We start from the raw sequence: 15,854 nt of genomic DNA on the forward strand, positions 1-15,854 counted from the left end.
GAAGTGGTTCATGAAACATCATTTTCACACATCTACTGTCCACTAAAATAAATATGTGAAACAGTATAAGCTTAATGAAGTGAATGCATGCCATCATCAAAGTTAAAGGCAGTTCAGTGAAACATTAGTGTGACTTTTGTTGGCCAGAAACTGTAAAGCTTTCATAAAATGTGTTCCGCTTTCCCCCCTTTTTTTTATCTGTTTTTTTAATCTGTTTTTTTTTATCTCTGTTTTTTTTTTTATCTCTGTTTTTTTTCCTCTGGTTTTTTTTTATCTCTGTTTTTTTTATCTCTGTTTTTTTTATCTCTGTTTTTTGTGTGTGATTTGATGTTAAAAAAATCACAAGGTATTTTTTATTTAGTTTTACAATTGTTGCTGTTTTATGTAAGTTTAGGTGAGATTTTTAAGAGAACAGGACAGATGTCTCACTTCTGTAGTTTGGATAAATATTAAATATTTACACCAATAAGAATGTTTACAAAAACACCAAGCTGACAAAGTTAGAACAAATGTTTTTGCTTTAACAGTATTGTGGGTAAATTCTCAATTTGCAGTTCTTTTGCTTTAATGACTTTAATGTATTACAATGTAAATATGCTGATTTGCAGAAATGAAAATAATGTTTTCTTGTTTTTTCTTTTTAAATTTCTGTGTAAATTTTTGCGCTGAAACGAGGACTGTTACCTCGTTACCTCTAAACTGTGAATCATTGTTTTTCCATCATGCTTGTTGACTTTAATTTAAATTAAATATTTCCAGTATCAGTTGTATAAATGTAAATATACATAAAGAGAAACACACAGGTCCACCTACATCTATGACACTTACGGTATATACTCACAGGGTTTGGTGATTTATTTCCCTTAACGTAACATTTGTGGATTTTCACATTTTTAACTGGAGACTTTAAATCACCGAATTTATTAGAGTAAACTATTTTTTAACTTGTAAATCTGATGATAAAGGTTACTTCGTCTCTGCCCTGGTGTGTGAGGACTGGCTCCACTCTTGTCTTATTTTATCTCAGTGAGAACGCAGGACAGGAAATGGATGGATGGAGTTCTTTGTCACTGTGTTTAGTAGCTTTTCATTAATGCTGTGAACACATTTTTCATTCCTTTTGTTCCCTGTGTGCTCACTGACTTTGCCTCCTGTATTGTCTGGTTTTCCTAGTTTTTATTATTTTTTTCTACCTTTATTCTTATTTTGTTGGACAAATTTATCACCTTTTTATATAAACCTGTTTAGTTTTCTTTCAAATGTCATTTCAAATGTTTTGAGACTGAAGTGTGTTTTCAGCACTAATGAATGCTGATGAAATACTTCTCGTACTTCAGTACTTTAAGGGTGTTTTTCTCTCTCTTGTAAACAATTTTTTATATCTGGTGTTTGTTTATTAGATAAATGTAAGTATTGCTGTTAATTTATTTTCTATGTTTGTTATGATGACTTTTTAATAAAATCCACAATATTCTTAATTTTTGTCCTGTTGTGAATCCACATTGAGTTTATTCTTCCTATGTGACTGTAGCTACAGTTTCATGAATATTTGCTTTAATATTATAAACTATTGTATAAACTAAACTATAAACTATAAAATGATGTAACTAAAGGGGAGATCTGACTTTTCACATGAAAAAAATGATGGAAAAAATGTGATATCAGCTTAGATGAATCTCACTTGGTTTGGTGCAGTCTCTAAGGAGGTTAACAGTTACCAGTAATGATCTGGTTATGTTGGAGAAGACGTCATAGCATTGCATACAAACACTGACATGGATCACTCCAAAATAATGTGCCTTTAAAACTAAAATGAAGTGTAACGGAAACAAAAAAAATGTTGTTAGAGCAGCTGCTTCACCTCTGTTGGAACTATGGGAACAGCTCTCTTCTAAAAACAGGCTGGACGATGCTCTTTCATTTCTATCCTTTGTTCAACATTTCTTATGTTAAATGCTGCTTTCACTTTAATTTATAAGCGGCTGTAATTTGTCTGTTCAAACACATTTCTATTGTGTTATACTATGTTTTTGGATCCATGTGTTTGATTTGGTTTTTGTGTCACCTTCAAGTCTAAAAGTATTGATGTTTTCTGTGTAAAGAAAACGTGTTGACCACTAAACCATGAAGTAACTAGAACTTAAATATTAAAAGTACCAAGAAAAAAAGGAAATGAAAAGAACAGCATCAGGTGTTCAAACATCTGCAGGGGTTTTAAATTTCTCTTCAGTCAAACAGTTTTCAGTGTTGAAGCTGCAGAAAAAAGCTGACAGGAGCTAACGTTTATGTTTAAGAACATTGTTTGACTCTTTATCCTTTGTTTGTTTGGGTCTCACTTCTGAGAAGTACAGAGGTAATAGCGTGTTACATGAGAATGATAACAGTAGATAGCAGGCTGAGCTGAAAGTAGGTCCAACGTTAGACTTGTACTGAAACTAAATAAGTACCTTAAAATGCTAACACATAACTACCACAGAAGACATGAATAAAAGAATATGATGCTTTCGACAATATAATTACATATAATCAATATAATATCACGACTCAATAACTACACAAATTTGTGATCACACAGTTATTGCTCTACCCTCCACAGAGCGCCACATGACAGAAATTCAGTGAATTAATTTGTGATATTTTTGTTTCCAATTCAACATGAGCCACAAAGAACAGATTTTATGATGCCATCAAAAACCGGTTCAATGTGTGAGTTTAAACCAGATATAACTGACGTTTGCTCTCAGGATGAATTCCTATTTATTCTGATGGATCTTTGACACCTGAGCAGGAAGCACTGAGTCTCTTTTTGTGGACAATAAAACTAATAAAGTCTCTTAAACGTTTACATGTTGATGGTCTTAATGTTCCTGCTTCTCCTGGGAATACAGGAGGTGACGACAGGTTATCTAGGAATTTTATGTTTTTGTCTTTTTTTTTGTGGCAGCCTTTTTCTGCATCATTTGATCCCCAGAGAATTGCAGCCTGTTTCCGCTGCAATAAATCCCTGTAGATTATAATTATATTATAACCTTAATGTACTTCTCATCTTATTTCCCAAACGGTCGCCAATGTGGACCGATCTTCATGCTTTAACTGGTACAGATTTTACACTGAATATCCTTCCTGACACAAGCCTCCCATTTATTCCTGCTTGGACTGAAACAAGGAGTAGACTTTCTCATGACTCCCTGAGTCTGGGTTTGTGTCTCCTCCTGGTCTTGAACTGGGGATTGTTCATGTGTGAGGTGAATACATAAATGCATAAAACAAACAAATCCTGCATTTCATGCTAATTCCCAATAATTAGCATTTATTACGGAAAAAGGAGAGTAGAGATTAGTGTCAGTGTACAGGGAAGCAAAAGCAAGGATAATACGAGGGAAGAGGGTGAGAATTGGAGAGCTTACTTGTCACAACCTGATTACTAGCCCGGGCTGACGAGGAGCCGGTGTTCTGGGAATCCATCCTACCTCAAAAAACATCCTAGCCGATGTTTCTGCGCAGACGCCGCGCATGCGCACAACACCAAACCCAAATTAACTTCTTTTTCTGTCACCCATCCGGAATACTTCTTAAGGTTATGGTTAGGGTTATGGTTAAGGGTAGGGTTAGGTTTAGTCACAAGTCACCGTAAAATCATAATACGGGTAGGACGTCAAAATAGGATGGTTTCTCAGAACACCGGCTCCTTATTGGGAGCCGTGGGGTTGTTTCTTTTTCTTTCTCTCACCCTCTCTCTCGCACCTTTTTTCCGCTTCACTCCGCACGCGAGCCTTGTGCTTTGCGCTGGGAAGAGGGGGGAGGGGCGGTAGTTACACTCGCAGTAGCACAGGAACAGAGCGGGAGGGAGAGAGAGAGAGAAAGAGAGCCAGGGACAACAACATCACATTTGAAAGGTATAGTAATCATCCACAACTATTTTCAGTTGCGGATGATAAAGAATTCAGAAAGTTTATTCATGCAGGCCCATATGACAGAGAATGTGCATCTTCTTTTTGTTTTCATATTTTAATTTATATTTAATTGTGTTGTGGTTTGCAGTGTTTTGTGTTGTTTAAAAGGAAAAAGCTGAAAATTTAAATAGTTAAAAGCTGAAATATAAATAGGTGGTTTTTGTATTATATGATTTATTTCTTACATTTTATGTGGAGCGAATAAATAAAAGTATATTTACGGTGGCCCCTAGAGACAAAGCGCATACAAACTCCAAAACACGTAAAAACTCCAAAACACGTACAAAAGACAACAGAAGTGCTCCAGGATGCTAGGCGCAGTGTAGTGGCTACACAAGCCAGGAAGTACCAACGACCGGATTTGGTGTGTGGTAGTAAAAGGTAAATTATTTGAATATTTACGAGTGCTTGTGTATAAATACACAAACAATACACAATACACACATGCTTTCAATTGTGTGATTTAAGTGATCTAGGTAGCTCTGTTTTGGAAGTTCAGTTAACTCTAGAAATGTGTTTTGGAGTTTGCACGTGCTTTGTTTCTAGGGGCCACCGCATATATTTATATATAAACATATATAAATAAAACCACTTTTTTTTTACATTAGTAATTCCTTTTATGCATAATTTTATATTATTGTTAATAATAAATTAATTAAAGCAACAAAACAACCTGAGGAGCCGGTTCGGAGCCAAAAGAGCCGGCTCTTTTTAGTGATCCGAGCCGAAAGAGCCGGTTCTCTAAAAAGAGCCAGAAATCCCATCACTAGCATCCAGCTCCTGGTGTAAAAAGCCTCGTGTTCGCATTAAGGCAGATGGCCAGGTGGCTTTCAGTCCTTGCAAAAGTGCAAAGTAGACCCCGTAGTATCCAAAAATATGAGATGCGCATGCGTGCTCAGGCACAGAAAGGCGCCAACAGCTTCAACTCATGTAAAACTTGAATTCATTCATTTTGCCAGCAATAAATTTCATCTGAGACCAACTTTTGCTCCAAAACGTTAAAGGATTAGTTGAAACCCTTAATGTATTTGAGTTTATGGGGCAACTCAGCTTTTATTGTTGAATTGTGAAAGAAATGACTGTAAGCTCAGCAATTGCAAGTTTGATTTTTTTTACAGTGTATGCGTTTAAAATTAATACAAATCACTCCACTGAGAAACTTAACAAGGTTTTATCCCCTGAATAGAAAATAAATTATACAGTGTATACCCAACATAACATGAACTACACCTGTCATAACATAAAAATGTATAAAGACCAGATGAAACTAACCTTTTTTTCATATGAAAATATTTTACTTTCAGTTTCGTTGATTTCAGTGACGTTTACTCTCAGAGTAAATCCCTATTGGCTCTGATCTAGGCTAATGGTGACGTTTCTCCTGGTTCTCCATTTTAGCTTTTTCTGGACAAGCGAGCGCATAAAGTCTGTTAAAGGTTTGGATGTTTATGGTCACAATGAAGAAGATGAAGAAAGAAGAAAGAAGATGAAGGCCTTCATCTTCTTTCTTCTCCTGGGAATACAGGGGGCAGCAGCAGGTCAGTTTGACTGTTATATTTCTGTCTTTTTATATGTCAGATTTATGTAATTTGAAAGACAAATGGACGGACTGTTTGCTCCCCAGAAATACGCTAAACATTTAGTTGTAATGGATCCTAGTACACTGTTAAAAAAACATCTTAAAAAAACAGTACTATTCCGGCAGCTGGGGCGCCAAAATAATACCGTAAAATAACAGAAAATAACTTCCTCATAAAAATACGGTTATTTTCAGTAATGAAAATACAATTTGTTGCCCTAATTTTACATGGGATTTTGCCTTTTTCAAGTGCTTTTAAACATTAAATTAGGAACATTTTAATGTGATTAAACAATGAAATTTCCTATAAACAAGGTCAATGAATGTGGCAATATGAATAATAATGCTTAAATTTACAGAAATATACAGTTAACAGTTGGGTTAAATAACATTATTTGATGTAAAAAAGTTATATATTCAATTATATTTGATGTAATACTACATTATACAGCACAAAATAATTTGATTTATCTTTCAAAACATGTCAAAAAACTAGATATTGGCTTTAAAATTACAATTCACTGTTAATTTTACATAATATCACATGTAAATTTAGATTTGAAGCGTAATTTAACATAAATTTCCTGAATATTTACTGGACTTTCAGTTTGAATTAAGTGTGCTCCCTGTAAGATTGTGGGTTTTATCTGTCACAAAACACCCAAAGAACCCTTATTAAACAAAACCCCTGATTATAATTACATCAAGATTATGTTAGTTCTTGATCATATGTTGTGTTTGAGCAGTTTGTAGATGTTTATTTTACTTATAAGACATGAGACATTGTTTCAATCATTAACATGGATTTTATTGACAAAAAGATAACCCTTCCTGGAACAATCCAAGAACAACTAACACTTATGCATAAACAAAAGCACGTAGAAAAAAGAATGTAATGCAAACACACATTTGAGCACAAAAGAAGGGGACGATGCCACCTCGAACGTTCATCTGCCTCCCCACATCTGGAGCAACGAAAAGGGGTATATTTGAGGCACATAACCTGCAGGTTTAGAAGTAGCTCTAGCTTTCTGAAAGTCTCACATTCAGGGCTGCTGCTGGCCATTTGGGTTCCCTTGGAGAAATTTGCAAAGTAATCATATGCAAAGAACAACTCGAGTAAAACAAAAGCCTCATTGTTATGCTGATTATACTTAACTGATAAGTATTGATATGTTGTAAGTTGTCACTTTAACACAAACTTTTACCAAAATAACTGAACGAATGGGACTGTGTTTGCAGAGCAAGCACCACAAGTGTCAGTGTATAGCCTATTACAATGAACTGAGATGAAGATAATACTTAACACAATGCTACACCTAAAGCAGGACAGAGTGACAGAGAGCCTGTCAGCAGACAGTAACATACCAACTGGCTAGCACTAATGCTAGCTAAATGTGAATAGGATTTGCAGCCTATATTTCACTTTTCCCCTATCAAGCAGGCCACCCGTGCTGTTGACATTGACCATGAACCGGAGACCAGTGCTACTGAACAGCAGATTATGTTATCCTCAGGATAAAAATAAGAACTTTTTATGCTCTCCACTCATAGTCCGCAATTTTGGCGATCAACGTCAGAACCTTTGGATTGACTGCAAGGTTTTTCTTAGACGTGTTCCACTCCACTTTGGATCCCTTGTCGGGGTTTATCTTAAGGCATCTGTCGAATGAAAAACAACAACTTCATTAAGAAACTGAGGACTGGACTGTATGTGTTTTTTTACATTTGCAATGAATCTAAGTGTAGATTGAGCTTGCTTTTGAGTGCGTGTTTGGACATACAGGTCATTGTGGAACAGAGGGGTGATGCAAAGATGTTTGGTTAACCTGTGAGTCTATTGCAAATGCTGTTTCAGGGTAGTGAAACATCTGTGAACATCTACTACTCAAAGGTCTCTTTCTATAACTTGACATGAGCATGAATCAAGGATATTTCAGAGACAGCCATCTGAAACGCAAATATTAGTTATTTGTTGATTTATCAATCTACAAATCATCTCAACACTCAAGCATTGCTCATTCTTATGTGTTTTAGCTGCAAATGAAAGGAGATCTGATGTTTTGATTTGGATTGCATAACTTTAGATTTCACTGTCTCATCATTCTTATGTCTCAATGGATAAAATTGACTGGTGCCGCCTTACCGTTGCAAGAATTCCAAGGTTGCTGCCTGGGCTACTGGATAAGAAATGTTCGTGCAGTAGTAAGAGCCAAACATCAGGATAAGTGCGTCACTGAAGATAGTGATATGGCCATTCACAATTGCCTGGTCCACAGATAACATGAAGTGCTCGGCTGCCAAAGTAGAGTTTCCTGTTGTGTACATGAACAAGAGACAAGGGGACAAAAAAACAAGTCCACAAATGACTCAAACAACTAACTGCAATGTTACAACTGATGTATATCAATTACATACACTGGCATGCAGTTTGGGCCCTACGGTCAACTACAAGGTGTCCAAACTTTTGCTGTGGGCCTTTTCCTTTTCTGTTTAAAAAAATATGAAAATTATTTTATTTAAAATTAAATGTCATCTATAACTTTAAGCCATTTGGAGATTATTTCATCTTCTACTTGCTTAACTGTTCACATGAACTGAAATGTTGACCATGGGTGCCCAAACATTTACATTAAAGCACCACAACTGTGACAGGTGTAATCTTTTGACATCCTTAAATGCAGCACAATACTCACCTTTACAGCTTACTGAATAAATTTGAGAACTCACGCTACTAATCTGCAGGGGAAGAAACAAAACCTTATGAATCATGAAACCTGCCAAAATCCAAATACATGTATGCAATGTACGTTTAAATGTAGTCAAATAATTCGCCTCAGCTGCTTTAGCCCTACTTCCTTTCCACAAAATAGAAGGAAATACTTGGCTTACCTGTCCAAGCTAGCACAGTGGGCTACTTCTATTTCCTATTTCTCTCAGTTCATCACGCAGCACATCTTGGCACGCACGAGCTCTCTACAAGAGCATTAAGACAAATGCATCAGTGGCAGCTGTCATCGCGGGCCCCCTAACGGGTATTAGCGGTGTAGAAACTATCCGCGTAGCAACTGCTGTGTTTACATGGTCACAGAAAGCTGGCAGCTAACAAATTAGCGAACAACAACTCTGCTAGCCAGCAAGATAGTATAAAGTAGTGATGGGATTTCCGGCTCTTTTTAGAGAACCGGCTCTTTCGGCTCGGCTCACTAAAAAGAGCCGGCTCTTTCGGCTTTTCAGGTTGTTTTGTTGCTTTAATTAATTAATTATCAACAACAATATAAAATTATGCACAAAAGGAATTAGTAATGTAAAAAAACGTGGTTTTCTTTATGTATGTTTATATATAAATATTTATGGGGGCCCCTAGAGATGAAACACGTACAAACTCAAAAGCACTCAGAAATTCCAAAGCACGTACAAACTCCAAAACACATTTCTAGCGTTAACTGAACTTCCAAAACAGAGCTACCCTAGATCACTTAAATTACACAATCGAATTCATATGTCTATTGCTTTTGTATTAATACACAAACACTCATATATATATATATATATATTCAAATAATTAAAAAAAAAACTTCATTTACCTGTTACTACCACACACCCAATCCGATTGTTGGTACTTCCTGGCTTGTGTAGCCACTAGGTAACAAAAGCTCAACACGGCCCCTAGCATCCTGGAGCACTTCCGTTGTGTTTTGGAGTTTGTATGTGCTCCGGAGTTTGTACGTGTTTTGGAGTGTGTACGTGCTTTGTCTCTAGGGGCCACTGTAAATATACTTTTATTTATTCACTCCACATAAAATGTAATAAATAAATTATAAAATACAGAAACCAACTATTTACATTTCATACATTTCAACTTTTAACTACTTAAATTTTCAGCTTTTTCCTTTTAAACAAATTTAAAGTGAAACAACACAAAACACTGCAAACCACAACACAATAAAATATAAATCAAAATATGGAAAAAAAGGGAAAAAAAAGAACGCCCAGATCTTTAATTAAGGGAAAGGTTGGCATTTAGAAATATTAATATCACACTCAACTGACTGCATTTTATCTTCCCATTGCACTGATGGATGGACAGTTCTTAGGTGCCTGTGCGTGTTGTTTGTGGAGCCGGCTCTATATGATATCCTTTTCTTGTAGACTCTACACTCTGCCTTTGTTTTGTCAATAAGATTGAAATGGTTCCAGACTTTGCTTCTTTTCTTGGTGTCACTCATTTTCTTTACTGTACCTTTCCAATGTGACGGTGTTGTCTCTTGTTGTAGCTCCCGGCTCTCTTTCTTTCCCTCTCCCTCCTGCTCTTGTTGTGTGCTACTGCTGTTGCGAGTGTAACTACCGCCCCGCCCCCTCAGCGCAGCGCTGAGCAGAGGGGGGAGGGGCGCAAACGCAAGGCTCTGTTTGCCGTCTCTGCTCAGCGCAAACACAAGGGTATGGAAGCCCGTTTCCGCCACTAAAAAAAAAAAAAAAGGATCCATAACTCAAAATTTTGAGTTATTTTCTCGAAATTCCGAGTTATTTTCTCGAAATTTCGAGTTACTTTCTCGAAATTTCGACTTATTAACTCAAAATTTTGAGAAAAGTAACTCAAAATTTCGAGTTAGCACTGCCAATCAGTAATCTACGTGAATGACGTCATTTCCTCGTTACCCGGAAGCTGAAGCCCTCAGCTACAAATGCTACAGCTAAGCTGCCGGTATTACATCCAGTCGTGAATGCACAGATTGCTGAGTGTTTTCAGCCTGGCTTCACAAATGATGAAATCCCTGTGTTATTAGCTGAATCACATGGTGTTACTATCAGCAAACGTACTCGCGAAAGCACCAATTTGTTGGGATCCGTTTTTGAGTGCGCGTTCCTCTGCGCCATATGCTTCCGGGTAACAAGAAAGCGACCTCATTCACGTATATTTTTGATTGGCAGAGCTAACTCGAAATTTTGAGGAAAGTAACTCGAAATTTTGAGTTATATTTCTCGAAATTTCGAGTTACTTTTCTCGAAATTTTGAGTTAATAAGTCGAAATTTCGAGAAAATAACTCAAAATTTCGAGTTATGGATACTAGCTGTTTTGTTTTTATTTAGTGGAGGAAACAGGCTTCCATACAAGGGTGACTTGCAGCCTGAAGCGAAAAAAAGTGAAAGAGAGGGCAGGAGAAAAAAAAAACAAAACCCACGGCTCCCAATAAGGAGCCGGCTCGCATCGTTCACTTCAAAGATCCGGCTCGCATCGTTCACTTCAAAGATCCGGCTCGCATCGTTCACTTCAAAGATCCGGCTAGCATCGTTCACTTCAAAGATCCGGCTAGCATCGTTCACTTCAAAGATCCGGCTAGCATCGTTCACTTCAAAGATCCGGCTCGCATCGTTCACTTCAAGATCCGGCTCGCATCGTTCACTTCAAAGATTCGGCTCTAAGAGCCATTTCGTTCGCGACCGACCCATCACTAGTATACAGCTAGACCAGCCGCTAACTGCACCTTATACTGACAGACGACGTCCTTTGCCTTCATAGCTAGCGATTCCATGCCTTTTACCGTCTCAGTAAACTACGAGCCATAGTGGTCAAGCAATTCCAAGTTAAATCTACTAAGCTGAGTTTGATATACTTGCCTTGCAGCACTGCATGGATGATCTTTCACCAACCTCTCTCTTCCAGCGCGCTTTCCATTAGTGATGCGCGAATCATGAATGAATCGTTCAATACTCGAGAATCACTTTACTGACTCGTGAATCATGATTCACAAGCCCAACTGACTCATCCCTGTTGCTCTTAGCAAACTAATTTCATTAGTAGAAATATATCTAGCTTATAATTAAAACTGTGGGGAAAAAAACAACAGCCAGTTTCTTAACAAAAACATTTCTGCTCTGAACTGGAAGAAAAAACCCTGAGTAGAAGCTCACATCAAGACAATAGCTCCTCGGTTCACAGTAGCATCGCTCTGCTAACATGCTAACAACACATTTGAGCTACTCACCCCCTCCCTTCCTGTGCTGAATTATAGCGTAAGCGAATCACTCAGGACTCACTCACCCCCTCCCTCCTGGCTCGCAGCTTCTTCTTCTTCTTCTTGGTTGGCAACCAATGTTAAGGCGCATTACCGCCCCCTGGCTCACAGCTCAGTGGACATTTAGATGGGAAAATATATATTTGACACATTTGAGGAAAATACTACTAAAATAAAATAAAAATAAATGTTCCCTTTAGAATTTTTTTTGCTCTTTTTTGCTCCATAAAAATAGTTGTTTTTCTTTTTCAATCACTCATCTTAGCAGTAGGATATACATGACAAGAGAAACAAATTAAGTTTGAGTGAAAATGTACATTTTTTGCACTCTGGTCAACTGACTCAGTGACTCAAATGACTCAAAAAACCCGATTCACTTTGGTGAGTGACTCATTCAAACTCGATTCAGCAAAAATAATCAAGTTTACCATCACTACTTTCCACAGCCATACCCGCGACCTTGTGGTTGTTAGTTCACATTCATTGGCCGATGCTTAGCGTCATGTTATTATGTGTCCCAACATCCAATGGCATGTAACATTGTTTTCATGGCCACGCCCTCACCCCAGGTGCAGAGGCCTATTTCTGTTCAGGAATGTTGTGAATACTTTGAGATTTATATTAATTGCAATTCCTACCTCTACATTTATTTTTTTAAATATATAATTAGCACAGCGTGGCTGTGCAATGTTTTATATGTTTTTTTTAGTTTTTATTCCTATTAATTATATTTTCACTTGTTACCTCTGAATTATTGAAACAGACCTAGATGACATGAAATTTTCAGCAAAATTATAATTCAAATACTCCTTTAATTATTAATTATTCTCATTAATTGTCAATCATTTTATATATTTTTCCATAGTATTACATTTGAATTTAACAGATCAATCTCTCAAATAACAGACAAATATTTGTGAAATTATGATACATTTCTGAATGTATTTTTACAATCTAAATACAGTGGGGCAAAAAAGTATTTAGTCAGCCACCGATTGTGCAAGTTCCCCCACTTAAAATGATGACAGAGGTCAGTAATTTGCACCAGAGGTACACTTCAACTGTGAGAGACAGAATGTGAAAAAAAAATCCATGAATTCACATGGTAGGATTTGTAAAGAATTTATTCGTGAATTAGGGTGGAAAATAAGTATTTGGTCACCTCAAACATGGAAAATCTCTGGCTCTCACAGGCCTGTAACGTCTTCTGTAAGAAGCTTTTTTGTCCCCCACTCGTTACCTGTATGAATGGCACCTGTTTGAACTCATCATCTGTATAAAAGACACCTGTCCACAGCCTCAAACAGTCAGACTCCAAACTCCGCCATGGCCAAGACCAAAGAGCTTCCGAAGGACACCAGGAAAAGTATTGTAGACCTGCACCAGACTGGGAAGAGTGAATCTACAATAGGCAAGCAGCTTGGTGTGAAAAAATCAACTGTGGGAGCAATCATTAGAAAATGGAAGACATACAAGACCACTGATAATCTCCCTCGATCTGGGGCTCCACGCAAGATCTCATCCCGTGGGGTCAAAATGATCATGAGAACGGTGAGCAAAGATCCCAGAACCACACGGGGGGACCTGGTGAATGACCTGCAGAGAGCTGGGACCAAAGTAACAAAGGTCACCATCAGTAACACACTACAACAGCAGGGAATCAAATCCCGCAGTGCCAGACGTGTTCCGCTGCTGAAGCCAGTGCATGTCCAGGCCCGTCTGAAGTTTGCCAGAGAGCACATGGATGATACAGCAGAGGATTGGGAGAATGTCATGTGGTCAGATGAAACCAAAGTAGAACTTTTTGGTATAAACTCAACTCGTCGTGTTTGGAGGAAGAAGAATACTGAGTTGCATCCCAAGAACACCATACCTACTGTGAAGCATGGGGGTGGAAACATCATGCTATGGGGCTGTTTTTCTGCCAAGGGGACAGGACGACTGATCCGTGTTAAGGACAGAATGAATGGGGCCATGTATCGTGAGATTTTGAGCCAAAACCTCCTTCCATCAGTGAGAACTTTGAAGATGAAACGAGGCTGGGTCTTCCAACATGACAATGATCCAAAACACACCGCCCGGGCAACAAAGGAGTGGCTCCGTAAGAAGCATTTGAAAGTCCTGGAGTGGCCTAGCCAGTCTCCAGACCTCAACCCCATAGAAAATCTGTGGCGGGAGTTGAAAGTCCGTGTTGCTCGGCGACAGCCCCAAAACATCACTGCTCTCGAGAAGATCTGCATGGAGGAATGGGCCAAAATACCAGCTACTGTGTGTGCAAACCTGGTAAAGACCTATAGTAAACGTTTGACCTCTGTTATTGCCAACAAAGGTTATGTTACAAAGTATTGAGTTGTATTTTTGTTATTGACCAAATACTTATTTTCCACCCTGATTTACGAATAAATTCTTTACAAATCCTACCATGAGAATTCATGGATTTTTTTTTCACATTCTGTCTCTCACAGTTGAAGTGTACCTCTGGTGCAAATTACTGACCTCTGTCATCATTTTAGGTGGGGGAACTTGCACAATCGGTGGCTGACTAAATACTTTTTTGCCCCACTGAATGCATATGTACAAAAAAATATATTTAAAAAACAAGAAAATTGTGTTTTATTACATTTACAGTGATGTTATGTTATTTTACATTTGACATGTAAAATCACAGTCTACTTATATAAATTTAATGATATTCCAGAAAAACAGTACAAAACTGTAAAATATACAGTAAGATACTTTTATATTACTTTTTTTTTTTTTTACAGTGTAGATAATGTCAGTGTTTAGAAACAATCGATTATATTATACAGGTAATTAAATCGTCTGTTTATCTCTTCAATACCTAATAATAAACATTAAAGTTTAGATGAAGGCAAAGATTAAAACAAGGCGACTTATGTCCCAAACTATTTGATGATTTCCGGGTTTAAACCGTTCGTGACGCATTTTTAAGCGTTGTGACTCTGCTGTCTCTCCAAACAGTCCAACAAATAAAACATCAGTGAGGAGGTCTGATGATAATCTGGTAACAATAATTAAAACGTTTATTTTAAAAACTAAGTACCATTTTAATTTTCATGAGGGTTTAAAACATTTTCACACAACAGCTGCTTATTAAAGTTAACTAAAGTTCATTTAAGTATCTTTATTTTTATTTTATTATTATTTAAAAATTATTTGTTCAGTATATGAAGAGCCACATGTCATTTGATGTAGTCTATTAAAAGTTAAAAGACTCCTGCTTTGTATTGTCTTCAGTATTATTCACCAGTTTTATGTTTGTGAATATTTTCTGTTTGACATGCGCACACATATCGTAACTAACGAGTAGTTACACCCGGATATGAAGTTCACTGTTTTTCTGGCGTTATTGCTTAATTAACAGCGCAATGAGGTGACTTTTGTTGTGAGGTGTATAAATAAAATAAAATAGAATTCAATTGAACTGAATTGAGATGCAAATTAAATCATTATTACTTAATAATTTCAGATAGTTTATGTATGTAAAGTGCCAATACACTACACATACCATCATGAGCTAATTTTTTGTATCACTGCTGAATGATCAATAAGAAGCTGCAGGTGAGAAATACCAGAAAAGTTTTGCAATTTATAAACAATCTCCAGCAGGGAGCGCTAATGAGAAGCATTTTAAACTAACAAACATTGTTGACTTTTGATAACTGAAAACTCAACTGAAAACCTGATTACAGAATAAACCATAAAATAACAATTGCTAAGATAATATTCCCCAAATAATAGTTACCTAACATTAGCGTTGGTTTTATTGATAATATTATCGATCAAAGATATTGGAAGTAAAACTTTCTGTAACAATTTTAAGCTTAAAAAAATCTATAAAAATAATATAAACAAAGAAGAAGCATCGATATGCTTCAATCAATTCATATAATTTGAAATATCAAAAACTGAAATGCAAAAGAGAACAACTCACTTCAGAGGTCACAGATTAAAAATAATATGTATTTTGTTTAACAATGAAAACAAAATAAAAATATAGTTAAATTAAAACCTATAATGAGTTCAAACCATCAATCATGAAAACTGAATTAAACCAAACTGAAGGATAAACAACAGTTTTAAAACTTTCTGTGAATAATCAGGTTCAAACTAGAATTTGAAGTTTTGAAGAAAAGAGGATCAGAAAAATGACATTAACCACTGAATATCTATTCATAAATCTATTTTGTGTTTATTGAAGGGACAGCAGGATTATTACAGGATGTCCTTAATGTGCTGTAGTTTTTCTTATTGTGTTATTTAAAAAATAAAAGAATTTATAA

The 15,854-nt window shown here is 36.7% G+C and overlaps 1 protein-coding gene and 1 long non-coding RNA gene across 2 annotated transcripts in view; one reads left to right on the plus strand and one right to left on the minus strand.

The window, feature by feature from the left end:
- The window catches only part of LOC308384982 (class I histocompatibility antigen, F10 alpha chain-like), a 75,810-nt gene that overhangs the window by 24,196 nt on the left and 35,760 nt on the right, over nucleotides 1-15,854 (plus strand). The window lies entirely within an intron of this gene.
- Nucleotides 6,417-8,973, minus strand: LOC308384999. Its single transcript, XR_013969433.1, has 3 exons — nucleotides 7,951-8,973; nucleotides 7,679-7,847; nucleotides 6,417-7,194 (listed from the first exon to the last, which is right to left on the minus strand). It is a non-coding gene; the product is annotated as an uncharacterized lncRNA (long non-coding RNA).

This window comes from Rhamphochromis sp. 'chilingali', assembly GCF_963969265.1.
Source record: "Rhamphochromis sp. 'chilingali' genome assembly, chromosome: 17".
Lineage (NCBI taxonomy): Eukaryota > Metazoa > Chordata > Actinopteri > Cichliformes > Cichlidae > Rhamphochromis > Rhamphochromis sp. 'chilingali'.